The sequence below is a fragment of the Podarcis vaucheri genome (assembly GCF_965113315.1).
Source record: "Podarcis vaucheri genome assembly, chromosome: 13".
NCBI classification, from domain to species: Eukaryota; Metazoa; Chordata; class Lepidosauria; order Squamata; family Lacertidae; genus Podarcis; species Podarcis vaucheri.
The window spans coordinates 53,487,671-53,514,907 of NC_138751.1; the positions used below are offsets into that span (position 1 = coordinate 53,487,671).

Consider the following 27,237-nt stretch of genomic DNA (forward strand, 5'->3'; position numbering starts at 1 on the left):
CTGAGACTTGACTGAGACCTCCTGCCCCTGAGCTCTGCTATGGCTGGGCAGCATGGGACTCCTATAGCAGTCTACTCCTGAGTCACGGGTGGCATTGCTTGAAGGGCAGCGCCTGTTGAAGCAGGAAATTGATCCTAGTTTTTTAAAAAAAACACAGAGGTGATGTAAGATGCCCTCTCTCCCAATTCTTACAGGTTTTCAAAATGTCTTTTATAATGCTTACATCAATGTCCACTTGCTATTCTCTCACTCCCACAGAAAAAGAAGTGTTTGCAGTGGGGAGAAAATGCAATATGCTAATTATGCTGAGCTATGCCTCTCTATGCAATGCCATACCCGCTCCATCTCATCTCCAGCTCCCTGATATTTAGACTTGATTTATACTGTGATGTCCAATTCCCGATGTTCTATGTAACGTTGGCTCCTCCATATGCTGCCTCCCTCTCCATACATGCCCAGACCCATACTGTGCGGCCGGATTGGGGCAGCAAGTTGTCTCTTGCTCCGTAAAGCATTAGACTGGTAAAGGTAAAGGTACCCCTGCCGGTACGGGCCAGTCTTGCCAGACTCTAGGGTTGTGCGCTCATCTCACTCTAGAGGCTAGGAGCCAGCGCTGTCCGAAGACACTTCCGGGTCACGTGGCCAGTGTGATGAAGCTGCATCCGGCGAGCCAGCGCAGCACACGGAACGCCGTTTACCTTCCCGCTGGTAAGCGGTCCCTATTTATCTACTTGCACTTTTTTGTGCTTTCGAACTGCTAGGTTGGCAGGCGCTGGGACCGAACGACGGGAGCGCACCCCGCCGCGGGGATTCGAACCGCCGACCATGCGATCAGCAAGTCCTAGGCACTGTGGTTTAACCCACAGCGCCACCCGCGTCCCTATACTGGTAGCCCTGTATAAAATAGGGGAGGAGAACCTGGTCCTCTCCAAAAGTTGTAGGGCTTCAGGGATGATGGGAGATGTAGTCCAAGCACATCTAGGGAGGGTCACAGGCTCCCCCCCCCATCACTGATACAAAATAATTATTATATACCACTGGAAACCGGCTCTTTTTGCATTAAATATTCCTTGATGTACCGTATTTTTTGCACCATAACACTCACTTTTTTCCTCCTAGAAAGTAAGAGGAAATATCTGTGCGTGTTATGGAGCGAATGCCTGCGGGTGGCAGGGGGGATCTGCTGCAGTCGTGAGCAGAGGATCCATGGTTCCCTTTCCTTCCCTCCTCTGTGGTTACAAAGCATGGATCTACATGGATCCTCAGGATTTTTGCATTGGGCTACTCCAAACTCACTGACAGATCACATGTCTGTGACCACAGCATGAACCACAAAATTCATATATCCACTATTTTGCTTAGACTATTTTTTTTCTTGTTTTCCTCCTCTAAAAACTATGTGCGTGTTATGGTCTGGTGCGTGTTATAGAGCGAAAAATACGGTATATCTGCTTCATCATACTCATTTCTTCATCTTTTAGATTTGACTCTTAAGCTACAGATCTTGCTATGAACTGGCTTTGAACAGAAGGGTGCTTCGCTAGTGGCAATTCAGGAAGAAAACTAAAAAGGTAAAAGGGACCCCTGACTGTTAGGTCCAGTCGTGAATGACTCTGGGGTTGCAGTGCACATCTCGCTCTCTATAGGCTGAGGGAGCCTACATTTGTCCACATACAGCTTCTGTATGTCCAAATCCAAATGTCAAGATTGCCCTGAATATCCTGGCTTCCCTCCCACCCCTCCATGGGCCCTATTAATCCTATTTTCAACTGCATATCACTATTTCTCCAATTTTTTTAAATCTTTCTACGTTATCCATGCACACTGTTCCATTACAAGTAAATCCTGCCAATGTTTTAACCTCCTTAAAATAGTCTTGTATATACATTATAAACTTTTCCCATTCTTTTTTTTTAAAATCTTGTCTTCTTGATTCTTGAGCTTCTCAGTTAATTTTGCCAACTCTTTCCTTCTTAAGGCTGCAATCCTATGCATAAAAGGTAAAGGGACCCCTGACCATTAGGTCCAGTCGTGGCCGACTCTGGGGTTGCGGTGCTCATCTCACTCTATTGGCCGAGGGAGCCGGCGTACAGCTTCTGGGTCATGTGGCCGCCATGACTAAGCCGCTTCTGGCGAACCAGAGCAGTGCACGGAAACACCGTTTACCTTCCCGTCAGAGCAGTACCTATTTATCTACTTGCACTTTGACGTGCTTTCAAACTGCTAGGTTGGCAGGAGCTGGGACCAAGCAACAGGAGCTCACCCCGTCACGGGGATTCGAACCGCCAACCTTCTGATCGGCAAACCCTAGGCTCTGTGGTTTAGACCACAGCGCCACCCTGAGAGGAAGCAAAATAGTCACACACAAAGCCCCACCCCCAAAAAAACCCCAACCCTTGTCTGAGAATGTGGCAGACTAGAGAAGTTGAAAAAAGGTTCAACCTTTAGTAAAAATCTATTTTATGTCATCTGTCATGCTTCAAAGGTACGCTGGCTATTCCTGTCTGCTGTTCTCAGCAGTCCTGGAAGATTCCTGCACTTAAAACCAATTCCTTTGTCAGAAATGGGTGGTTGTTGTTTGAAAGGCATGTTTTCTCCAGTTATGAAACACCCATAACATTCTAAGTACTTCTGATTTGCACTCAGAGAATCACTCAGTCCAGCAGAGCAGACACTTTGGCTCCATCTCAAAGGGTTCATGCAAGGAATTAGCAGCCACTCATCTCCCAAGTTGAGCTTCAGAGGGAGAACTCTCTCCCTGTGTGATTATTAGCAGTGATGGGCCACGTTCACCTAGAATCTTCAGGCAGGGGTTCAGCGAGAGCTGAAAGTTGCCCCCCTCTTTTTTTCAGAGCAGGTGCAATTATGTCATTGATGTGACAAGACACCTTTCAGATTTTATTACAATAGCTTCTCAGAGAATGTGAAAAAGAATCAGAGTCTGGATATTTCTTTCCTTTGGTGGGGTTCCTACTTCACGGCAGCGGTTTAAATGGTAACAATCGTTTGCGAGAATTGTCTGCATTTCTGATTCAAAGCTAAAGAGTGTGCTCCAGTTGGCCGAAGATCTTTGGTTAAAACCTGGTGTGTTTTACACACTGAATCTACGCAGTCTGAAGTAAGCACCTACAATGGTTAGAATTGGTTGTAGGGTTGTTTTTTACAAGAAAGATTCAGCATTTGCATGTTCCAACACAGAAACCTCCCCCCTAACTAAATTCACACTTGACTCAAATTTTAGGTTTGGTTTGTGGCAGAATTTAGGCCACAGCTTTATTGATTACAGAAAGTGACTGGTTGCATAGGCTCTGGTGAGACTAGCTCTCTGCCATGCAGGTAGCGCTGACCCAGGGCACCAGCATAGGTCAGCCAAGGGTGAACACCTGGATAAACGGAAAGCCGGAAACAGGCTATCTCTGCCACCGAAATGTTCCCTGGACTCGGGCATGGGCACAACCCCCACTCACGGGTTGACCAAACCATCGAGTCCCTGGATTCCTTTAATGGAATACCCTTCACATAGGGATGGCGAGAGTGTTCTCCCATCCTTATCACCTGAACCAGAGCTTATCTGCAACATTACAAGTTGTGACGATTTGCTACGTGGCAGGCGAAACCCAAATGGCAACAGCCAACCAACCAAGTGGGGAAAATTCTTGCCGTGCCCCTGTCCCAATGACAGACGACACACGACGGCATAGCAAGGTCAATAGCACAAAGCCCTAAAATTAGGGAGAGGTGGACGGGTGTTCCGATACACAAGCCAAAAGAGGAAGCTCTGGGTCACATGCAAGGGCTTATACCCCATTCGCCAGATTGCATCCAGCTACAAAGGACCTACCAATCGGGTGTTGTGGCTTACCAATTGAACCCACCCACAACACAGGTCTCCCTCTTTAAGGGAGGACCCGATTTTCCAGCACTTCTTATACTCCTGTATTGCAGACCAACCTTGTTACCCCTGATATTACAAATGTGGGGTGGGGGGAAGCAGAAACTGGTGGAATCTCTAGGCCAGGCATGTCCAAAGTCTGTTCCGGGGGCCTAATCTGGCCCACCGGTTGGATTCATCCGGCACCTGTGGCAGTTTATTTCCTGGGGTAAAATCCTAAAGAAACCTCAACAACTTCAACCCTAAAAAAAGGTCAACAACTTTGGTTAGCCCTTTGAAAGCTGAAACTCTGCATGGTAACCCGCTCAGGGAAGCCATTCCTCTCTGTTTAAATAGGCAGGCCTTGGCTGACCCAAGACATTTTGCTACCTGAGAAAGAACAGTGGTATAGAAAGCTGTCCGTCTTCCCAGAGGGAATTGTATATCTGGGAGAGGAATAGGTGGTCTCCAAACAAACTAGGATTCTTTGGGGGACTCCATGCCTGTTAAGCTAGTTTAAGAGTGCTTTAAATGATGCTCTAGTTAAAATTCCTGCATCGCATGGGATTGGACTGGATGACCCGGCTCAGGGTCCCTTCCAACTCTACAAATCTGATTCTATGAGTGCCTATAGATAACAGATGATTTTTTAAGAATGCCTCAAATATGTGAGAAGATTTAACCCTTGTGGTTGAATGAACTTGTCTATGATGCATTAGCATCATATGAAAAGGGATGTTGGAGGCAAAGCTGTGCTAGGATGAGAAACAGAATTTGTTGCTGTCTCCACCTATTTCTTGGGATGAGTTTCTACATTTACCATTCTTCTGACAGGCAGAAATTTAGCAGGTGGGGAGGATGTGAGCCGTTGATATTAAATGTGCATTGCTAACTTAGAACGATAAATTTCACTGGGTCTACTCTGAGTATGATTAGCACTGGAAAGAACCCATTGGAATGCATTGCTTTGAAGTCATTTCATTCTGTATCAGGTAATTTTTAGCCACCCCAATCCCCCCCCCCCGCAATGTCCCAAATTTTGCCTGACAAAAGGTGGCAACCCTGGCTGTATCTGATATTCTGCAACAAGTATTCTGAGTGAGTAAATGTTATTTTTACCTTTTACAATGTAGTTTGTGATTGTTTTAAGCTGGAAATGCCAGGCGAATCCCATCTGCCTTAAAGCATCCTGTGTTACTTAAACTAAAAAGCTAAAACTAGCCTACCTAAGCTTCCCTTTTAAACTGCAAAGGGATACACTCTGCTGAACTCACAAATGTAAGGAAGGAAAGACAATATCTAATAAATCTATCCTCTCCTAGCACCTATTATTATTATTATTATTTATTTAATTTCTATACTGCCCTATACCCAAAGGTCTCAGGGCGGTTCGCATAAAATATCAAGTACATAAAATATAAACAAAAACAACCCAATTAAAAAAAACCCCAAAAGAGTCATTTTTAAAAGGGTATAGGGATGCAGATCAAGTCAGGCAAAGGCCTGAATAAAAAGGGACTATGGCCAAATTATCACAGGAAAGCCTTTTTTAATACACATTTGTTTTGTATTGGGGTGGCCTGTACTTCATCCAGTAGGCCATAGCAATATCTAGTAGTAATACTGGGCTCATGTGTTTTACCTGTAAATAAATGGACTAGAAAAGCAGGGATGTTTTAATGAAAATGTTCTGGGACGGGGCCTGGTATGGAAGCCCCCGTGTTCAAATGTTGCCACCGCCATTAGGTCACTAGATGATCTTAGTCAAGTTCCTTAGCCTCAGCCTGCCCCCATCTGCAATACAGGGATACTATACAGGGTTATTGTAAGAATCACAACAAATTATAGCACACTTTAAACACTATATAAATGCTAGATATTATTAACCGTGTACTTTGTAGCAGGTTACACACTTTAATGAATTGGTCACCATGTGCGAGCTCTGGAATTAATCTCTGCAAGACAAAGGCGTAGGGGTTTTACTGAAACTATTTCGATCGTTTTGGAAAGAGATGAGGGAAGCAGCAGTGTTGTGCAGTAGGCACCGCTGTTCCTTGTGGTTGAGTCTTGTTTCGATAAACCCAAGACGGTTACTATTTTTATGCCACCTATCTGTGTCTCTACATTAATCAATCTGGCAAAACTTAACCACCTCATTAGAATTATTAATAGAGAAAAGAGCAATCAAGTTGCCGTCCAGTCAGCATTGAAAGTATGGAAAGACGAGCCACTCTTTTGATTGAGCTGACTGCCATTAGGACTTGGTTTTCAATGAGTCTGTATTCTTGGAACACACACAGGAGGAAAACAAAACTTCCTGACTCAACATAGTTTTCACTCTTGAGTCACTGGCTCCCCACCAGCCGCCGCCACTACCCCTTCTGGTCACCATGGCAACAGAATAGGATTCTATGTGCAACCCTACATGAATTTCACAGCATTTTTGTAGACGGTCCTTTCACATTCCTTCTGAAGGTTAAGAGGAAGTTAAATTTCCTGAGGTCAGTGACATGGGAAGCTGGTGTAACACTCACTGCCATTGGGGTTGACGATGGTTTTGCTGACAGCAAGGTTTTCTTGTTCTTGTGGAGAGACAGCTTTGTCTTGGTGTTCCACTGAAGGATGCCTTGGTGAGCTCAACTGTCCATTGTTTTTCCTGGGCTCTCCTTTTCTCTTCCGCCTTGTTCCGTTCCGTTTTCTTCTCTTTCGGTGACCCTGTTGCTTTCCTCCCTCCCACTGCCTGATACACACATCCCTACCTTTTGGGGCTCTCAAGGTGATCTCCTGGGCTTCAGAAATTACCACTGCACCACTGCCTCCCAGGCTCTGGTATATTGCCACTTCTAAATTAATAAGCTCTAACCATACATACCTTTCCCAGTGGATATATTGGCCTGAACAGGCAAGATAAATGCTTAGAGAAATGCTGAACTGCAGAGAAAAGCAGGTCTGTTTTTTATTTATTTTTTTGCTATGCATATTGAATACCTCACTTGGAAATCAATTATTTCCATTTCTTTCCTTGCCTGAGTTCCACTCGTACCTATTCCACTTTCTTGTTTGACTCGTAAAGATATTGCAGGAGGGTTGGGAGGGCCAGGATTTGTAATGGGAGAACAGGACTTTCCCCCTGTTCACCTACACTTTTCTGAAAATGCCCCCAACCTGATCATATTAACCCACTTTTCCTTCCAATAACTGGAAGGAAGCCAGTTATTGGCAAACTCTTGTTTAGTCGTTTAGTCGTGTTCGACTCTTTGTGACCCCATGGACCAGAGCACGCCAGGCACTCCTGTCTTTCACTGCCTCCCGCAGTTTGGTCAAACTCATGCTGGTCGCTTCGAGAACACTGTCCAACCATCTCATCCTCTGTCGTCCCCTTCTCCTTGTGCCCTCCATCTTTCCCAACATCACGGTCTTTTCCAGGGAGTCTTCTCTTCTCATGAGGTGGCCAAAGTCTTGGAGCCTCAGCTTCAGGATCTGTCCTTCCAGTGAGCACTCATATTGGCAAACAGATTTCGCCATATGTGTGGCTCCAGTCAGGTTGCTTCAGCGACATGTATCTTCCTGCAATGCATGTTTTCGCCATGACTGGCTGGGGCAGAGGTGGAGGGACATCAGCAAGCATACATTGCTAGTTGTCACTCTATGGAACTTACTTTGGCATCCTACGGTCTCTGGAGATAATGGAGGAGTGAACCTTTGGAGGTGAAGTCAAACTGTGGGAAGGCTGCAGTGCGCTCCCAGCACTGGTTTTTGAAACTTCATTTCAAACTTCATGTTAGCCACAATCCATACTGACCCTGTAGTTTCTTGACAAAAACATTGTTGGATGTGTTCTTTCCTTGAACCATTTTCGGTCCAACTAGAAAGCTGGATGCCGAGCAAGCGGTAATGCGAACATTTGAGGCAGCCACCATGCATGCGCAGATAAGTGTGCGTGTTCAGACAACAGCTTGAAATGCAGCAGGGGGAAATGGCCTTGTGTTTTAAGCAGTGGCGGAGGAGCAGCGTTCGTTGGCAGCCATTGGTGACGTGGGCATGGGCAGCCTGGCAGGGGTGCTTGTCCTGTCCCCCTCCCTCCCTGGGTCAGCTGGCCAGACACCCTCGCCAGCACTCAGGCTGTCCCTACAGAAGTTTGGGGCTGCTGCTCCCCCCAGGGGCCCTATGTCTCCACCGCAGGAAGGCCCTGTCTCCCCTGGCTTGCCTGCCCATGGGCTGCTGCCGGGCTGCTCTGTGCCAAACAAGGGAGGGAGCTGGGAAGGCAGATGGGGGGGGCAATATTGAGGAATGCCCCAGCCCATCTTCATCAGATGCTTCCTGCTTTCTCCACAGGACCATGCCTCAAGGGAAGAGGCTCCACCGCCTGCTCCCGGGACGAAGAATAACAGACCATCGCAGTGGTTCCCGGCCCCTGATCCTCGCCTGCCTCACCCTCCATCTGTTCCCCGTGCGGGCATGGCTCCTTCCCGGTCCTACTTGGCGCAGAAAGAGGAGCCAAGGTTTCCCCCCATCAAGAACACCTCGGGAGTTATTCTGGAGCCGGGAGAGACTTGGGCTGCTGCCTCTGTGCCAAGCCGGCTGGGACGGAGCCCAGACGCCCGTACGGAGGAGTACAGGTTGGGGCAGCTTATAAGATCAGGTAGGAGGAAATGCCCCTTCCCAGGTCCCCCCTCCTGCCCCAGACTGGGGCTAGCGTGGCTGGGAGCCAGGCGCCTGCTGATGTCTCCGTTTGTTTTGCAGCGAGGAGAAGGTTCAGCCTGGGAGCCGCTGCATCATGGGACGGACTGGAGCCCAGACAAAGGCCTCTCACCCCAGAGGTACTGAGACAGAGGGAAGGACAAAGACCCCCATAGGTAGGCAAAGTGTGGAAAGGCTCAGAGTTCAGGTAGGGGGAAATGCCAATTGAGTGCTGGAGTGGGTGGGGGGAGCAGGCCTGTCTCTCCCCAGCCCCTCGTCCCCTCCTTCCAAGCCAGGGGTCTGTCCATTATGTGCCCAGGCAGGAGCAGCGATCGTTGCAGCCAGTGGGCATGGGCATCATGGCAGGGTTGCTTGTTCTGTCCCCCTCCCTCCCTGGGTCAGCTGGCCAGACACCCTCGCCAGCACTCAGGCTGTCCCTACAGAAGTTTGGGGCTGCTGCTCCCCCCGGGGGTCCTATGTCTCCACCGCAGGAAGGCCCTGTCTCCCCTGGCTTGCCTGCCCATGGGCTGCTGCCGGGCTGCTCTGTGCCAAACAAGGGAGGGAGCTGGGAAGGCAGACGGGAGGGGGAGTGAGAGAAAATATTGAGGGTGATGTACCCCAGAAGAACATTATTGAGGAGGGACCGTGGGACCAGTGTGCCCTAGAGTGGATTCCTATGCCAGGATAATACAGTGTCCTCCTTCCTTCACAGGGCCATGGTTTGGGAAAGGCTCCGGCCAAGCAGCAGCCCAGTGGCGCCATGGGGAAACCCCAAATGTGCAGGTATGCTGGGACCTTCTGTGTGAAGTGTTTCACGGTCACCTTGCCAGCTGGAGGAAGAAAGCCTGGTTTAGATATTCCTATAGTTTTACGGGAAGTGTTTCTCTGTGGTCCACCTGGGTAGGACAAGGGGTGCGATTCTCTCCCATGCCAATACCATATTCCAAGGCTGGTCCAGGGCAGTTTTAGGATGGCACGACCGGTGCGCTCACACTGGGCACCGCGCTGCAGAGAGTGCCAAAACAATGCTGAAAAAGAAGAGGGAGGGATGCTAAATTGTAGGGTCATACAGGCAGGGTCGTAGCTAGGCAGCTCACCCTGCCCCCAGCTGCAGGACACGCCCCCCCCCCGGCACCCGAGCAGCTAGCTACGCCGCTGGTTTTAAGCTGCCAATGTGAACATGCCCCATGTTTCCTGCATTGCAAACTCATGACTGAAGCAAATGTCAGCATGCTTTAGATCTCGTCTTACTATTATGAGCTTATTTTTGTGCCACCTATCATAGTTACTGATTTTCAAAGTCTAGCAAAGGCCACATTTTTCTGCTACATACAAATAGGTAGATGCTGGAAAAATGGTTTTCTTGGATGTTCTTCCTTCATCCATGTTTGTTTATGTATGTGGCAGTGTTTGTGTCACTAATGTAGCGTTCATCTATCTGTCAAGTGTGCACCGAATCCTATTCTTGCAGGTATCAGCTCCCTAATTTAATGGCATGAGATCATGGATTAATTTAGAGTACTTAGATCCAGTATTTCTTTGGTAAACTCAGGAGATAAAGATAGACTGAATGAAAAGTTAGTTGTGGAACATTCTGAGGTGAAAATCCAGCAGTTTACTTGGGTGAACCAATGGGAGTAGGCCCCACCTTGTGATATTTTTGAGGAGGAAATCTAGTAACATGTAGGAGCAGAGAGTAAGGTCTCATCCACACTTGCCATTTGCCATGAGCTTTCTACAGGTCTGTGCATTCCCGGGCCATCACTTTTTCTTTCTGTTTTGCCCCCTTGCTTTGCCAGGAAAACCCAGAATTGGAACAAGAGTTTTCATGGGGAACGGGAAGGGGGCCACTTGGACACGGACCAGAAAAGCACAGAGGAGAACTAGTGTGGACGAGCCCTAAGAAACCTGAAGGGATTTTGATGGTTTTGCTAATCTTGGTTTTAAATCTTGGGCTGGTGAAGGAGAAGTGAAATTCTGTGCTTTGATTTCACTCATTCTCATTAATCAGGTGGATTGGGCCCTAGGCAAGTGTCCTCATTCCAGCACCCAGTGCTATGGACCTATGTCCTTTGCTGCTTAGCCACATTAATGAGGGGAAGGAAAAGCTTTAGCAGTATCTTTCCATGGCCATCTGAATGTGAAATGACTTTTCCTTACAGTAAGGGGTGGGGTTGGGAATGCTAACTCGATAAAGTAAATTGGTTATCCCCACACCTTTATACCTGTTCGTAGTAGACTTTAAGTACTGACATTTCAGTCAGCCAAGCATTACGCTAATTTTCCTGCATCTAATGGAGGTGCTCAATTAACCTCCCTAAGACAGTCTTTGCTTTTGCTGTCACACTGCAATTGAATGAGCCAACATGCGCTTGAAAATGAACAATCCGTTTTCTTGTGAATCTGCCAGGTTTCGACATTTAATGCATCAGGTGCTCAACATTCCTTCCTCCCCGGTAAATGCACTTTCCACCAGTTCATCAATAAGGCTCTGGTTCATGGTACAAAATGACTGTGAAGTTCTTATTCTTCTGCTCAGTGACAAACTGTTGCCTAAGGAAGCCTTGCCAGAGAGCTGAAAATATTTTTTTCCTGAGTGATTGCACTCCTTCATCCTTAGCACTATAATAATGGAATATTACCAAGCTGCCTACATGCTTCTGTAATCACAGGTGTTTTGAAACCTGGAGCTCAGTGAAGTAACCATGATGTACTCATTTGCTTATTGGTGTAGCAGTATTGACATGACAGCAGACACGCCCTGGGAGACTGCTTCAAATGGCCGATTAAACCAGGTGGGGGTAGCCAATAGGTCTCAAACCCTCCATGAGTTGGGGACTTTCCCTGTATGCAGACACCGGCTCCAGCAGATTGAGCAGACGAGACCAACAGTGGGTCCAATGGTCGAGAAGGCAGTTTCTGCACATGCTGTAGAGCAGGCATGTCCAACAGGTAGATCGTGATCTACCGGTAGATCACTGGACGTCTGCGGTAGATCACTGGTAGATCATTGGCTCCCCCCAAAAAAGCTGAACAATTGTGGCTCCCCTAAAAAAAGCTCAACATTTTACCTCCTCTCTGAAAAAGCTCAACAACTTTGATCTGAACCCCAAAAAAGGGGGTAGATCACTGCCAGTTTTTAACTCTGTGAGCAGATCGCAGTCTCTTGGGATTTGGCCACCCCTGCTGTACAGCATGGGTAGGCAAACTAAGGCCCGGGGGCCGGATCCGGCCCAATCGCCTTCTAAATCCGGCCTGCGGACGGTCCAGGAATCAGTGTTTTTACAAGAGTAGAATGTGTCCTTTTATTTAAAATGCATCTCTGGGTTATTTGTGGGGCATAGGAATTCGTTCATTCCCCCCCCCAAAAAAAAATTGGCACCCACCTGTCTCAAAAGACAATGGAAAAGTGTGCCCTTGAGGCTGATGTCAAAGCGTTGGAGAGTCACAGCGCCTGCTGTGGCTGTAGAGACTGATACAGGAGAGACATGTTTTGTTGCAGCTGGGGCAGAGGAGGGTGTCTGGCTGTGCTGCTGCAGAAGCAACCAGGGTGTTTCTTCTCTCTGCCCTCCTCCCAGCTGTTATTTCTCCTCTGGTCACTGGCTGTGGATGCTCAGCCTGACTATCTGTTGCCAGGCACTGCAGTTGTCTGCAAGGGATTCACACATGATAGAGCTGGTGTTCCCAGTCGTCATGTCATGTTTGCAGACATCTTTGTAACTCGAAGTTACAAAGTGCCTGAAGCCAGCTTCCCTTGGGAATCCTGCCACCTTCCATTCTGTATAAAGCTTTTAAGGAAGAATGGAAGGTTGTTTTAAAAAAATAAAAAAGAGCCAAAAAGCCATTTTTTGCTTATTTTTTTTAATCTCTTGCAAATCAAAGTTCCTTAAGAGCAGAGAGTTTCAAAAGTGGGAGCAATAGATAGAAGTCAGGATGGCTGCATAAGGACATGCACAGGAAATAGGGGGGACAAATGTCCAAGGGTGAAGATGGGTTTACAAGAGCTGTTAAAATTACAAAAAGGGTGGGGGTGTTTTTTAGGGTGGAAGAAAAATGAAATATTAGGTCTGCTGTGTGAGAAGATAGAGAAGTCTTAGTGGGTGACAGAACAATACTGTGCCTCAGGCTTCTCCCACAAGGGAAATTATCCTCAAAGTGACAAAATAGCCTAAAGAATAAAGAGAAGAAGTCACAGCTCCAGGATAGGCGAAGAAGTTCATCTCCTATCACCTCCTCAGGTGATAGTCTTGGCCTACAACCACTATTTTAGCAATGCCTGCCTCAGTTACTTTCGAATCTCTGGCGGCTGGCTGAGAGGGTTGTGGCTCGGACCTTGGGATGGAAGAGGAATCGGGTTTAAAACAGATTTAAATACAGAATATGGTGGCTCCAATATGATCAAGCTTTGCCCACATCATATCACTCTTTGCACCGAGTGCACTTTCATCTGAGCCACTTGTGTGTTGTTACACATTGTTGTTGTTTTGAAAGCCACACCAATTATACACAAAATTATGCACACACACCCACAAATCATATGCATGTGTAATACATCTGTGTCAAACCCGGTGCTGTGCTATGTTTCTGCAGCATAATTTAGTTAACATGGTAGTATTTTTATAGTTATATGCACTGTTGTTGTATGTATCTGTTTAGGGAACATGGAGTAAATAACATGTACGTAATATGTCTGTGATAATGCATATAATATGTAGGAATTGTCTGTATTTTTAGCAGAGCTGGTGGAAGGAAATAACTTTTGTGCAGATCAAGAAGCAAGACGGGAATTGGGAATACCGTATTTTTCGCTCTATAAAATGCACTTTTCCCCTCCTCAAAAGTAAGGTGAAATGTATGTGCGTCTTATGGAGCGAGTGCAGGCTGCGCAGCTTTCGCTGAAGCCAGGAGAGCAAGAGGGATTGATCCCTCTTGCTCTCCTGGCTTCAGGGATAGCCCCCCGTAGCCTCCTGAGTGCAGCGGGAGCGCTCCCGCTGTGCTAAGGAGGCTTCGCTTCGCTGGAGAGCCACTGCGCAGCTTTCCCTCTCTGCGCAGCACCCCTTCAGCAAAGCAGGAGGAGAAACAGAGCCCCTTCCACTTTGCTGGAGAGGCACTGCACAGAGAGGGAGAGAATATTTTTTTCTTGTTCTCCTCCTCTAAAACTGGGTGCGTCTTATGGTCGGGTGCATCTTATAGAGTGAAAAATACAGTGATTTGTGAGGATTAGTTGGGTGGTGAGATTCTCAGAAGAGTCCATCCCTACTTGAGATTCTTAATCTGGGGGTTATGGGTTCAAGCCCCACCTTGGGCAAAAGATCCCTGCATTGCAGGGGCTGGACTAGATGACCCTTGTGGCCCCTTCCAGCTCTACAACTCTCTGATTCTACCAGGGACACTCTTTTGTGCCTTCCAGGTATATCAGATTGCTGCCAAAGCACAAAGAACAGTATGTTGTTGATTTTCTGCACTCCAGCCTCTCCGGTTTTGATTAACATGAGTGTTGCTATTTTTCCATTTTATGGATTTAACCTAATGACACACAGTTATTGACCCAAAATTGTTGTTGTTTCTAGCTGCTGAATTTTTTGGGAGGTCAGGATAGTAATTATTTTAATAATATGATTTTTGCTCCTTCAGCAGCAGCAGTATTTATGAAACCATATTTCTTGTTGCTGCAGTGATTTCCTTACAGCTCATCTCCTTTTTGCTCTCCTAAGCATATTTAAGTTGAAGGTGAATAGATTATTCCTTTGTCAAAACGGATCATTCTTTTTCAGTTGTCTTTCGCAGCACATTGCTACAAAACGGGAAGAAAAGTTCTTCCAGCACAGGTGACAGGTAGAAATCGGATATAGGCAGTGGTTTGTGGTTGAAGTCAATCATAGGTGGGATTCTTGCATTAGAGATGCCAAGGCTCTTAGAAGTTGACTTTTCCACTGTAAACAGTCTTATATTATAGCTCCGTAGGAGAGCATATGCTTTGTATATTTGAGCATGCAAAATAAAAGAACATGAAGGCAATGAAGAATGAAGGCAATTTTAGAAAGTCAAAACACACGTTGCTACCATTATTTTAAGTGTATGAGATTACTTTAAGGCAGGCATACAAATTCAGCTCAAAGGCTTAACAGAATAAAAATGTGCTGTGTGTAATGGGGGTTGCCTGGCACTCACGGGTACCATTGGTGCTTCTGGCCAGGGGCCCTAATGTTTGAGCTTTCATTTGCATGTTCAGACCCAGAGACCTCCCCCCTAAATAAATTCACACTTGACTCAAAATGTTGGTTTTGGTTTTTGGCGGAATTTAGGCCACAACTTTATTGATTACAGAAAGTGACTGGTTGCATAGGCTCTGGTTTGACTAGCTCTCTGCCATCCAGGTAGCGCTGACCCAGGGTTCCAGCATAGGTCAGACAAGGGTGAACACCTGGATAAGCGGAAAGCCGGGAACGGGCTAACTCCACCACCCAGATGTCCCCCTGGACTCAGGCATGGGCACAACCCCCTCTCAGGGGTTGACCAAACCATTGAGTCCCTGGATTCCTTTAATGGAGTACCCTTCGCATAGGGATGGCAAGAGCGTTCTCCCATCCCTATCACCTGAACCAGAGCCTATCTGCAACCTCACAAGTTGTGATGATTTGCTACGCGGCAGGCGAAACCCAAATGGCAACAGCCAGTCAGCCAAGTGGGGGAAATTCCTGCCGTGCCCCTGTCCCAACGATAGACGACACATGACGGCATAGCAAGGTCAAGTGCAAAGCCCTAAAAGTAGGGAGAGGTGGGCGGGTGTTCCGAATGCACGAGCCGAAAGAAGAAGCTCTGGGTCACGTGCATGGGCATAAATAGGTCCCTTGAACCATTTGGACTGCGTTCCATTGGCCAGATTGCACCCAGCTTCGAGGGACTTACCAATCAGGTGTTGAGGCTGACCAATTGAACCCACCCACAACACAGGGTGTGGTTGTCCAGGTCTCACTGCAATACATACCCTCTTTCAGGGAGGACCCTATTTTTTTAAAAAAGCTCCCCCTCTCCTCTTTCTCCCTCCTAGAAATAAGGCCCTGGAGCAAAATGTGCAAGGACTCTTCTAACAGTTATGCTGGTGTGGCTTCTTGGAAGAAGCTTGCCTTTGAAGCTTGGCTCAGAGGAAGCTTGGTTGTAGAGCCCGGCTTCTTAGAGAAATTTGTGGCGTTGGAGCTCAAAAGGCAGAGAGAGGACAGTTTGGTTATTGTCCTTGTGAAGCCCAAAGATGTCCTAAAACAGCCCAAGTTTCTCCTGGTTCATGTTGGGAAACTAGCAGAAGTGGCAGTATTAACCGGCAGGGTCGGTCTCTACCCTCTTTATTCAACATCCTGTTATGACCCAGGAGGTTGATACTCGGGGTTTGAATTATTGATCCTCCCTCTTGCCTGCCCTTTCCCCTTTCGTTAGACCCAGCAATAAGAATTCCTGGGGTCCTGAGGAGCTGCTATTTTCCCCCCTCCCCTTTAGTGAATTTTCCTGCCTGTCTTATTTTATAGTTACGTTTGTCCTTCCTTCCCCCCTAGCAACCAGGATGCATCTTTCATGGGGTGATTCATCTGACATTGGGCAGTCCCTAAAAGTTACTGTACTTTTTCTGTAAGATGAGGTTTTTTCCCTGTTAAAATAATGTAAAAAAAATGGGGTCGTCTTATACATGGGTAGTTCAGAGCATGGACAGGTGATTGGTTGCCGCCGCGAGTAGGAGATTGTCAGTGGCGATTGTTCGGGTGACTGGTGGCTGTGGCAAGGGCTGCTGTCGATGGGCTGTTGTTGCGGCAATTGGGCGGGCGATTGGTGGCTGCTGGCAGTGAGCAGGCAGATTGTTGGCTTCTGTGATGTGTGTTATTGGCAGCGTTGGGGGCAGGCGGGTGAGTGATTCCCCCCCCCTTCTGGGTCATGTGGCCAGCGAACCAGAGCAGTGCACGAAAGCATCAGGGGGAGGCCCCCTCAAATATTATTATGGGGGTGGGGGGGCTGAAGGGACCTCAGTCCCTAGGAGTTGGCTGCTATGATGGGTGTCAAAAACAATGCCCCTCCCACAAAAAGCAAATGTGAAAACTTTGCAAAGAGGTTTAGGCAGGTCTCCTCTTGATCAAGCACTCGGTTAAGCATTTACTGTACAATTAACTTTCGGTACAATAGTATGCATTTCTACTTACGAGTAAGTCTCTTTGTGTTTAATAGGGCAGCCTAAGCTTTGGTTTAGGGTTGGCGTTTCAGGGAAATGGGGATCTTGTGCCTTTAACAGCTATACGGCATGCAGAAACTCAACAGTTTGAAAAAGCAGTTTTGGGGAAACCTCCACCATGACGGTATGATTTTATGTTGTGCCACACCCCCATGGCAGCCATTTTGTGACTTGAACCCAGAATATCTCTCCTGTTGGTTGTTGCTGTTTCTGCCTAGCTGTTGATTTGGTTTAATTTTATGTTCTAGCAATGCATTCGCAATTACATGGCTTACTTGCAGTAGGAACGTAGGAAGCTACCTTGTACTGGTCCATCCATTGTCCTCATGGACGGGTGTTGGCTTTCCAGGGTTTGAGGCAAGGGACAGTCCCATCCCGACCAAGAGATGGCAAGGAACGGAGCAGGCATGCTTGACCTCTGAGCTGTTGCACTGCATGTAACTCAGCCTGGAACTCCCTGGTGAAGGGCAGGCTATAAATGTCTATTAATCAGATAAGAAGTGAGCTCCAGCCTTCTTCATTTGTTCTACTGTATGTTAACCTTTTAGGAGTATTTATGAATGATTCTGACTCAGAATCTACTCCAGTTCTCTTGCAGGTCTGTACTGATAATATTTAGTCTATGATGAATGAGGAGGAAGGAACGGCTAGGGTGAAGATACTAATATACTCTTTTCAGATACTTCAAGTACTGTATAGTACTCTACAACATATTGGCCTTACATGTCTTTTCCAGTTACTCATAAACTCAGCTTGAGCCACGAGCAGATCCTTTGGGATCTGATACTTTTCTCTCCGGTTTAATTTCATTTGGCAAAGCTGGGGGATTGCAGCACTTCACAGATTACACTTGCTCCCAGCAGGAAGTAGAGATTTATTGCTGCCTAACTGTTGCCCAAGAAGAGAATGGCTGGGGTTTGCCATGCTGAAGAGGTTCGTAAAATGTGGTTCATTACGTATTTGGCAGCCTTGACATGATGGATGTCTCACTTCCATGGCAAAACTATAATGAGCAGAAACAACAACAAAACGCAAGAGCATAAATCACTCCAAGTTGGTGGCCGCCAGAATTGCTGTAATACATGTATCTGCTGAAAAAATAGTAACAACGGGAATCCGATAGCAAATATTTTATTAAAATACAACAGGACCAGTCTGAAATAACTGGCCAATATTTAAGTATTATGGGACTATTCGGAAATAGTCATAGAATTGTAAAGTTAGAAGGAACTGGAGGGTCACCTAGTTCATAATTTGCAGAGATCTTGTTGTGCTTGCCTGTCTTCTTCCTCTGTGTATGGGTTGGCCAAGGTAGGGCCAAAAAAGTTAGCCACACCCCCCCCCAATGTAAACGCTTAATATGATAAAAGTGTGTAGAGATGTCACCATGGGTTCGCCACACAGTATTTTTTCCCCTTATTACATTCCAGTGTATGTGCTTGCTTGCTTGATATTATTTATATGCCACTTTTCGGGAGTGAGTGGTGCCCAAAGCAGCCTACGGAAAATGTTCCGTTATTATCAAAACAGAAAGCATTGGGTTTCACAACCTACGCACTTCTCCCTGAAATGACCCATCTAGTCTCCACTCCAGTTAAAATGAAACTAAATACTAAACACCTCTTGCATCAACCCCTTGGTTCCATTTCTATAACTTATGTCATTGTACTGAAATAAGCAAAGATCACCAGTGATGAAGCAATGATTCTTCAACATCAACTTCATTGGACTGGCCATGTTGTGCAGATGCCTAGTGATCGCCTTCCAAAACAACTACTCTATTCTGAACTTAAAAATGGAAAGTGTAATGCTGGTGGTCAATGAAAGAGGTCTAAAGACTGTCTCAAGGCACATTTTTTAAAATGTAGTATAAACACCAACAATTGGGAAACACTTGCCTGTGTACGCTCCAATTGGAGAATAGCCTTTACTAAAGGTGTCATGGGCTTTGAAGAGACTCGAACTCAGGACACAAGGGAGAAACGTGCTAAGAGGAAGGCACGCTTGGCACACCCTCACCGTGATCAACTCCCACACGGAAACCAATGTCTCCACTGTGGAAGGAAGTGTGGATCCAGAATTGGCCTCCACAGTCACTTACGGACTCATTGTGAAAACCATGGTTATGGAAGACAATCTTACTCGGCTACGAGGGATCGCCGAAGATGAAGACAACGACGACCACGGGGCTACCCTTCACTCTCCTTGGACCCTGGAATCAATGATTGCATTCCAGGCATCTGCCTGGCCATCCTTTCCCAGATGCTGTTTCACTGTGGCAAATTTTGGATGCATGATATATTCCTCCCAACCCCAGATGCATTGTCAACCAGAGCCCGAGTCTGTGTGAGCCTAACAAATATTAATATTTTGACTGGCTTCTAACAGTGCAGGTTGTCTTATCACATCAGAAAAGTGGAAATAGCCCAAGGGCTATATGCTTCCATACTGATGGCTGCCACTCCAAAACCACATTCTATAATTAATAATAATATTTAATTAAAATTGTATACCGCTCTATACCCACAGGTCTCAATGTTTGATCACCTTAATCAAAGGTACTATATAAACAACTTCTGCTAAATAAGGAGAATCTATGCTTTTGTGTAAGGGACGCGGGTGGCACTGCGGTCTAAAACACTGAGCCTAGGGCTTGCTGATCAGAAGGTCGGTGGTTCGAATCCCTGTGACGGGGTGAGCTCCCATTGCTCGGTCCCTGCTCCTGCCAACCTAGCAGTTCAAAAGCACGTCAAAGTGCAAGTAGATAAATAGGTACTGCTCCGGCGGGAAGGTAAACGGCGTTTCCGTGTGCTGCTCTGGTTCGCCAGAAAGCGGCTTAGTCATGCTGGCCACATGACCTGGAAGAACTGTCTGTGGATAAACGCAGTAAAGTGAGATGAGCGCTGCAACCCCAGAGTCATCCGTGACTGGACTTGACAGTCAGGCATCCCTTTACCTTTATGTTTTTGTGTATGCTGACATAAGTGATCATGTCAGAAGCAGGTTTGTGGTTTCCACAATACAGATCGGGATAATTCTTATATTTGGTTTAATTACACATAATGCTTTCCATTCAAAAGCGAAGAAAACTCTGTAAACAGTGTCATTCAGGACTCAATCGTTATTGTTAACCCAGGAAATATTGCTATTTGCAAAAGCAGCATTCAGATACTGCCTTTTTGTCTGTGGACTCAATAACCGTCTCAAATCCACTGCCTTTGGGGCAAATATGGAGGTTTTTCTTTCAGAGCAGAAAATTGCACATATTCACAATATCCCTATTATCAGAAGCCAACTCTCCCATGAAATCGCTGCCAACACCTCAAACTATATAAAGCTTAAGTATGTTTTACTGCATTTGCTGATACTCAGTTTCTGCAATCTTTGCCATCCACTCCCTCCCTTTTATTATTATTTTTTGTAGTGTTGGAAGGGGCTCAAAGGGTCATCTTTCTAGTCCAACCCCCTGCAATGCACGAATCTCAGCTAAAGCATCACTAACAGATGGCCATCCAACCTCTACATGAAAACTTCCAAGGAAGGAGAGTCCATCACCTCCTGAGGTGCCATTCCACTGTCAAACAGAACTTAACATCAGAAAATTATTCCCGATGGTTTAGTTGGAATCTGCTTTGAGGCACTGGTTCCAGTCCTACAATCCGGAGCAGGAGGAAACAAGCGTGCTGGTTTCAGATGGAAATTGTGGGTGAATGTCCATCTGAAATGGCCAGATAGGGAGTCTGGCCATTTTCTAATTGCTAGTGAAACTGGCCATGGAACAACCTCTCCTGTTTTATGCCTTCCCCAATTGTTCTGGGATTCTTAGAAGCATGAGAATTGGCTCTAAGTGGTTAGGACTTGTTAGGCTGCATGAATTTCCCAGCAGGAAAAGCAAGTCTACCGTTGGGCAGATTTTCAAGTGTATCATAAGACACATACAAAATGGAAGGCTAAAATAACTCATTGAGTGCAGATGTGTCTCGTGTTGTGGAGCCAGAGACTTTACAGGATGTTTGCTTCAATAAATACCCACTTTTAGATTCAAAAATCTACATTGGCACCAAGAGGAATTGGAAGAGCAGTTCCAAACTGGCATGGGAAGGCAAAGCTGAGGATATATTCTAAAATACCCTTTTCTTTTCATTTTTTGCATGCCATAGTTTTCATGCTACAGAGTAAAATAAATACTGCTTAAACGAAAGCTATTAAGATGAACTGGGTGGAGAGTAAGGGAACTTTGGCTGCCAGGGAGGGGGGAAAATGATGTTAATTGGGAATTGGAATGGAGCAGCGACATTTTGTGCTTAGTGAGTTAGTTCACACTTTGATTAAAGTCCGGGGAAGATACATTGAAAGCCAAATGCTGCAGTGCAAGACACAAACAAGATCAGCTGTGTTCTTCATGGCTTTATTATTTCTGCAAAAAGCCAGAAACGAGGATTGTACAAGATGCTGGAACTGGTATTTGGAGGAGGAAACCTTTCAAATAGATCTGTGCACTGGATTCGTTTGAAACCCAAACTGAATCGAGCTGATTCAAGGGGATCTGGGATAACACATAAGGGGAACACGCAGGTGCAGTCAAAGTGAGCAGGATTCTATCCTCCATTCAGTGGGGGGTTTAATCCTGCTGTCTGCAGGGTGCTGCCTTGCAAGCATGTTTCCCAGTGGGAATGATCCGATGAAGCAGCAACCAGCAGGACTGAACCCTCCTGCTCTCTGCATACGGTCAGAGGGGAAAGACACGTCCTAATGAAACATTATCCATGTCCCCAAATTGATACAGGACCAGATCTGGGTGAGGTGCTCCCTGGGGTGGCTTGAGGTGGCCCTAATTCGAAGCTCCGGAACGGGAGCCCAGGTCAGGTCAAGGGTAACTGTGTGCCCAGCTGTACTCTTAAATAGTAAAATAATCATATACAGTGGTGCCTCGCAAGACGAAAAGAATCCGTTCTGTGATTCTCTTCGTCTAGCGGTTTTTTCGTCTTGCGAAGCAAGCCCATTGACGGATTAGCACTATTAGCGGCTTTTAGCGGCTTATCGGATCAGCTGATAAGCGGCTTAGCAGCTTAGCGGCTTAGAAAAAGGGGGGAGGGGAAAAAACCCGCAGGAACTCGCAAGACATTTTCGTCTTGCGAAGCAAGCCCATAGGAGATTCGTTTTGCGAAGCACCTCCAAAACGGAAAACTCTTTCGTCTAGCGAGTTTTCTGTCTTGCGAGGCATTCGTCTTGCGGGGCACCACCGTATGTATAAAAATCTAAAAGATTTTGATAGTGACTCACAAAACACACAAGAAGTACAAAGGAAGCTTTGAAATATAATGGTTGCTGTAATAACTATGTACTAATCATTACATCAGTTAAACTTGATTTGGTTTCTTGATTTTAGTAGAGCTGAAACAGATTTGCTCCTACATATGATCTCAAAAAAATTGCCTCTGCAACTGCTCTAGATAGGTCTCAAATACTCCGTTAAACATTTGACACTTGTGGATTACAAATGTTTCATATATGCACTTTAAATCCTCTGTTTGATTTCATAATTTGATAGTGTTTGATGGCAGACATGAAATTGGACCTTTTATTTGATAGATGACATGCAATAGTATTAAGCATCTGCCTGCTAATAACTTTTTGTGTTTACATTTTACATAGTTGCCAACACAATTGAGAGAAAGACAAGACTTGAATTTTGCACACACTTACTCATCCCAAATGCAAAGAAACATATACACCCAGCTTCTATAAAGATTATAGGTGCCCTTTAAACTCAAAGCCTTCATTTCACAAGCTGTTTCTATAGAAGGAAATTAAATTACAGCATGTGGAAAGAAAACTGAAGATACAGAAATTCTGCAATTGCAATATAACCTAAGAGTCGCAGGATTTTTTCATAGGAAGACTTTAAGACAAGGTGCTGAAATTGTGGCCACCTAGTGGTTAATTTGGTGGTATTAGTTTTCTCTTTTGCTTTGGTTTTTTAAGGAAAAAACTTTGGAGTACCATGAAAATGAGGGGGGGGGGAATGGATAGTCAGAAATATTGAATTATTAAAACAAATGGATAGAGAGGCTGATGACAACATTTGGCTTGTATACTGAAGGTTAACTACCATGATCAAAAGAGGATACAGTTATCTCTGATATGCAGAGAAAATAAAATATTTCCTAAAGATGTAAACAACAACGGAAACTCTGCCGACAGGAAACTTACTAGAAGAGTCCAGTTGGCTTTTTGGACAGTTTAAGAAAGAAAGGAACAGAAGGCAAAGTCTGTTAGGGTGCAGTCCTATATGGGCTTATTTGAAAGTAATTCCCATTAAAGTTAAGATGACTGACTTCTGTGTAAACTTGCCAGGGATTCTGCTATAATTGTGGCAGACCTACTGCCGTTTACCTGGGAGCAAGCACCATTGAACTCAGTGAAGCTTTCTCTTAGATTAGATGCACAAGATTGCACTGTGAATTAACCAATTTAATTTCTGCTGCAAGAAGCACATCTGCTTTGTCCTAGCATAAATCCAAGAGAAAGGAGAACGCAACTTTTAAGACGGTGCTTGACATCTACAATAATTGGGGGCACTTTTGTAGTTGAATTTCAATATTGGTTAATCTGTTTAATTAACTAACTTTGTGGCCCTAATCAATATACAACACAGTTTGAGTGCAGTGAGTTGAAGAGGAAAGATTACATTTCAGTGATATGTCTTCGGGTTGTCTTACGAACGAAAATAATTATCATAGCTGAAAATTGCTCTATTGAAATAAATGCTTCGGTCTAACTGATTAGTATGTTTCATGTCAGGGCAGATTCTTCCCACCAGGTATATCGTTTGATTTTCTTTTCCCCACCTTCCTCCGTAGATATTCAGATGTGCTTACTGAGCAGATTCCTTATTCTGCACCTATGGCTCTGTTTCTGCTTGTTGTGGAGTAAGACTGGCACACAGTGGCCGAAAATCCCACGCCTGCCCTTTTCCAACAAAAATGCAGTCACACAGGAAAATTGTGTGTGCGTGTGATTGACTGACGTTTATAAGTCATTTTGTACAAAGGAATAAAGGTAAAGGGACCCCTGACCATTAGGTCCAGTCATGGCCGACTCTGGGGTTGAGGCATTCATCTCGCTTTATTGGCCGAGGGAACCGGCGTACAGCTTCCGGGTCATGCGGCCAGCATGACTAAGCCGCTTCTGGCAAACCAGAGCAGCGCACGGAAACGCCGTTTACCTTCCCGCCAGAGTGGTACCTATTTATCTACTTGCACTTTTTGGTGTGCTTTCTAACTGCTAGGCTGGTAGCAGCAGGGACCGAGAAACGGGAGCTCACCCCTTTGCGGGGATTCAAACCGCCAACCTTCTGATCGGCAAGTCCCAGGCTCTGTGGTTTAACCCACAGCGCCACCCGCGTCCCTGTACAAAGGAATATAAGGCAGGAATTAGGCCAACCTCTCAGATCTTGTGCTCTCCAGGTATTTTGGACCACAGCATAGATGGGGAAGGCTGGGCTACGTGCTATGGCTAACCAGTGGCTGCAACCCAGAGCCGCACATCTCCGCCTTCTCCCATTTCCCCCATACTGTTTAGTAAGGAAAACATACCAGCTGCTGTGTTGCAAGTTTCCCCACCCCTTTCTGCCTTGGTTGCCCCCACTGAGGACAGGGAACACAGAGCATCGTGGGAGTATGCAAAGATGGGTATCTGTGGGGTGCAGTGCCAGATTTATGCATAAGCTAAACAAGCTATAGCTTAGGGCCCCACTCTCTTGGGGGGCCCAAAAAAATTGAAAGGAAAAAGACCTGGATGTACATTTCCAAAATATAAGATAAAAAATAAAATAAAACCTACATACAGCAACAGTGTTTTGTGTTGTGTAGGCTCCTATGATGTAAGTAATGGGCCCTGCCTGCTAGCCTGCTCCCTAAAATATCACTGGTTTGCTCATTTCTATGTATACAGTTGTATTTCACTACTAATGTACTACTTCTTAATTGTATACATAGAGTGGTACCTCGGGTTACATACGCTTCAGGTTACATACGCTTCAGGTTACATACGCTTCAGGTTACATACGCTTCAGGTTACAGACTCTGCTAACCCAGAAATAGTACCTCGGGTTAAGAACTTTGCTGCAGGATGAGATCAGAAATCGCACGGTGGCTGCTTAGCAAAGGCGGGAGGTCATATTAGCTAAAGTGGTACCTCAGGTTAAGAACAGTTTCAGGTTAAGAACGGACCTCCAGAACGAATTAAGTTCTTAATCCGAGGTACCGCTGTATTTTGTTATGTGCAAATGGCTTTGGATACCTATTAGGTCCATAAATTACCATATAGCATATATTCAACACAAAAAGCAGTGACAATTTGTTGTTGACAAAGAACAGCTGGACATATAAAGGGCCCCGTTACCTTCAGGAGTTTAGGGCCTCATCAAACCTAATCTGGCCCTGGTGGTGTGGCTGGAATACTTGCGCCAGGGCCCATGGTGGCAGGGAGCGTCGGTTGTGACCCTAGAAGGGCTTTTGAACACAGGCAGAGGGACAAAATAACTGCAAAGGTGTAAGCAAGGACATGCAGTAAGGAAGGGCGGGGGGTGGTGGCAGCAAGGGAGTGAGGGGGCAGGTTGGGGTAAGCCCCCAATTTGCCCTCCCAAAATGTTGGAGGGTACGCAGTAACACACTGTAGAGTGGGATGGCAATGTTCATTTGGATGTGTATGTATGTGTACATGCCACTGGAAGTGTTGAAATGAAGATGGACCATTGCTACAGATTTATTTTTTTGTCTGATTATGTATACTGATAAAAAAAAAGTCATTCTGACATTTCACTCTCCATATTTGTGCTGTGAACAGGATGCAAAGCAAAGCATGCTGGTCAGCTGTGAAAAGCACATTGCAGAGTTCTCCAATTTCTTTTTAAAAATGCATTTTATGCTCAATTTACATTTTCATTATCAATAGTCTTTTTCAGTAATCCCTCCCGCTAGGAAGAAGATGGCCAGTGTTCTGTAGTTGCTTCACCTGTGCTTCTGGCTCAGAAAACAAAAAAGATGGATTTATTCTGCTCCAGTAAGAACATGATTTTCTAAAATAGCAGCACAATACTCTGGCAACGTGACTGTGCCCTATTCCATGGAAAGTGTAATTTCTTTTCTCTTTCTACTTTAATTTTGACTTCAGCCTATTTTACACAATTAGACAAGGTAGGTGCAAATAGGACTAGCAAATTTTGAGTTCATGGGAGGTTGCTGTGCTAAGCAGTGGAGGAAGGATAGGCTGGAGAAGATCCTGGCAAAGTCTTTCTCCAGATGGCTTTTCAGCTATGAGGTTACCCGCCAGAATGTGGTTTTACTGGTCAGAGCAATAAAATTATGACCATCTGTTGACTGAAACTCAGATAAAAGTAAGACTTCAAGGATCTTACTCCTCATGCGTAAATGAGAGGGCAACTGTTGGAGAAAGAGCTTTGGGACAGAGATCTCTTACTCTCTTGTATCAGAGTTAGCACAATGGTGACTGTTCACATTAAAACTTGGTTAGATTTACATCCGCCTTCATACAAATGTTCCCCATGAAAATACAGTGGTACCTTGGTTCCTGAATGGCTTTGTTGTCGAACAAATCGGCTTCCGAATGCCACAAACCCAGAAGTAAGTGTTCCAGTTTGTGGACGTTTTTTGGAAGCCGTGGCTTCCACTTGAGTGAAGGAAGCTCCTGCAGCCAATCAGAAGCTGTGCCTTGGTTTTCAAACAGTTTCAGGAGTCAAACAGACTCCCGGAACGGATTAAGTTCGAGAACCAACGGTACCACTGTACATTGGCTAGAATAAATCACATACACTTCAGCTGTCCAAATAAATGAAGCTTTTTATGCACAGAGTTTTCAGAAATCACAGCAAACCAGTCTCCGTCTGCTGGCAGTAAAACAAAGATGAAAGAAGTTTCCAGATGTCTTTAAAAAAAAAAAAAGAACTCGGGTTCCTTACAAAAAGGATCGTGCAATCTTTGAGTTAGCAAAGATGCAGGCTATAAAATCTCATTTTAGAGAGATGCAGTTCACTTGTAGGAAACCACGGTCACATGGAAGTGGCTTAAGTTTGCTGGTGGTGTATGGGTCAAAGGGCCTTGGTTTTCATCTGTGTTCTAAGGAACTTTGTGGTTCCTTGAAATCTTGGGAGGGTTTTTCTCTATGAGAACTTCCAGAGCAGGAGCCATGTTAGCCTTCAAGGGGCCACAAGACCTAGTTGTGTTTTACTGCAACAGACTAACTAATTTATAATGACATAGGTTTCTAGGTCTAGCAGTCTGCTAAAGATTTTTTGCTCTTTAAGGTTCCTCAGTGGGTTCAGGAACTGTGTACAATCTTTCTTGAAGGACAGATCTTTCCTTGTCATGTGCAGTCTCTGAGTGTACATTGTGTATGGCTTCGATGTATGACCAAAGGCCTTTGGGACCTCTCACTGCATATGTTTTACATA

At 45.6% G+C, this 27,237-nt stretch overlaps 1 long non-coding RNA gene across 8 annotated transcripts in view; it reads left to right on the forward strand.

Annotated features, from left to right (window-relative positions):
- Window positions 1-27,237, forward strand: part of LOC309516374 — a 105,690-nt gene that overhangs the window by 17,235 nt on the left and 61,218 nt on the right. For 4 of the 8 annotated variants that reach the window (XR_014212838.1, XR_014212839.1, XR_014212842.1 and 1 more), the window contains exons 3-4: window positions 1,482-1,571; window positions 9,264-9,334. This is a non-coding gene — a long non-coding RNA (uncharacterized lncRNA). Of the gene's footprint in view, window positions 1-1,481; window positions 1,572-4,924; window positions 4,970-9,263; window positions 9,335-27,237 lie in introns of all 8 variants that reach the window. The other 4 variants (XR_014212840.1, XR_014212841.1, XR_014212843.1 and 1 more) reach the window with 2 other exon arrangements.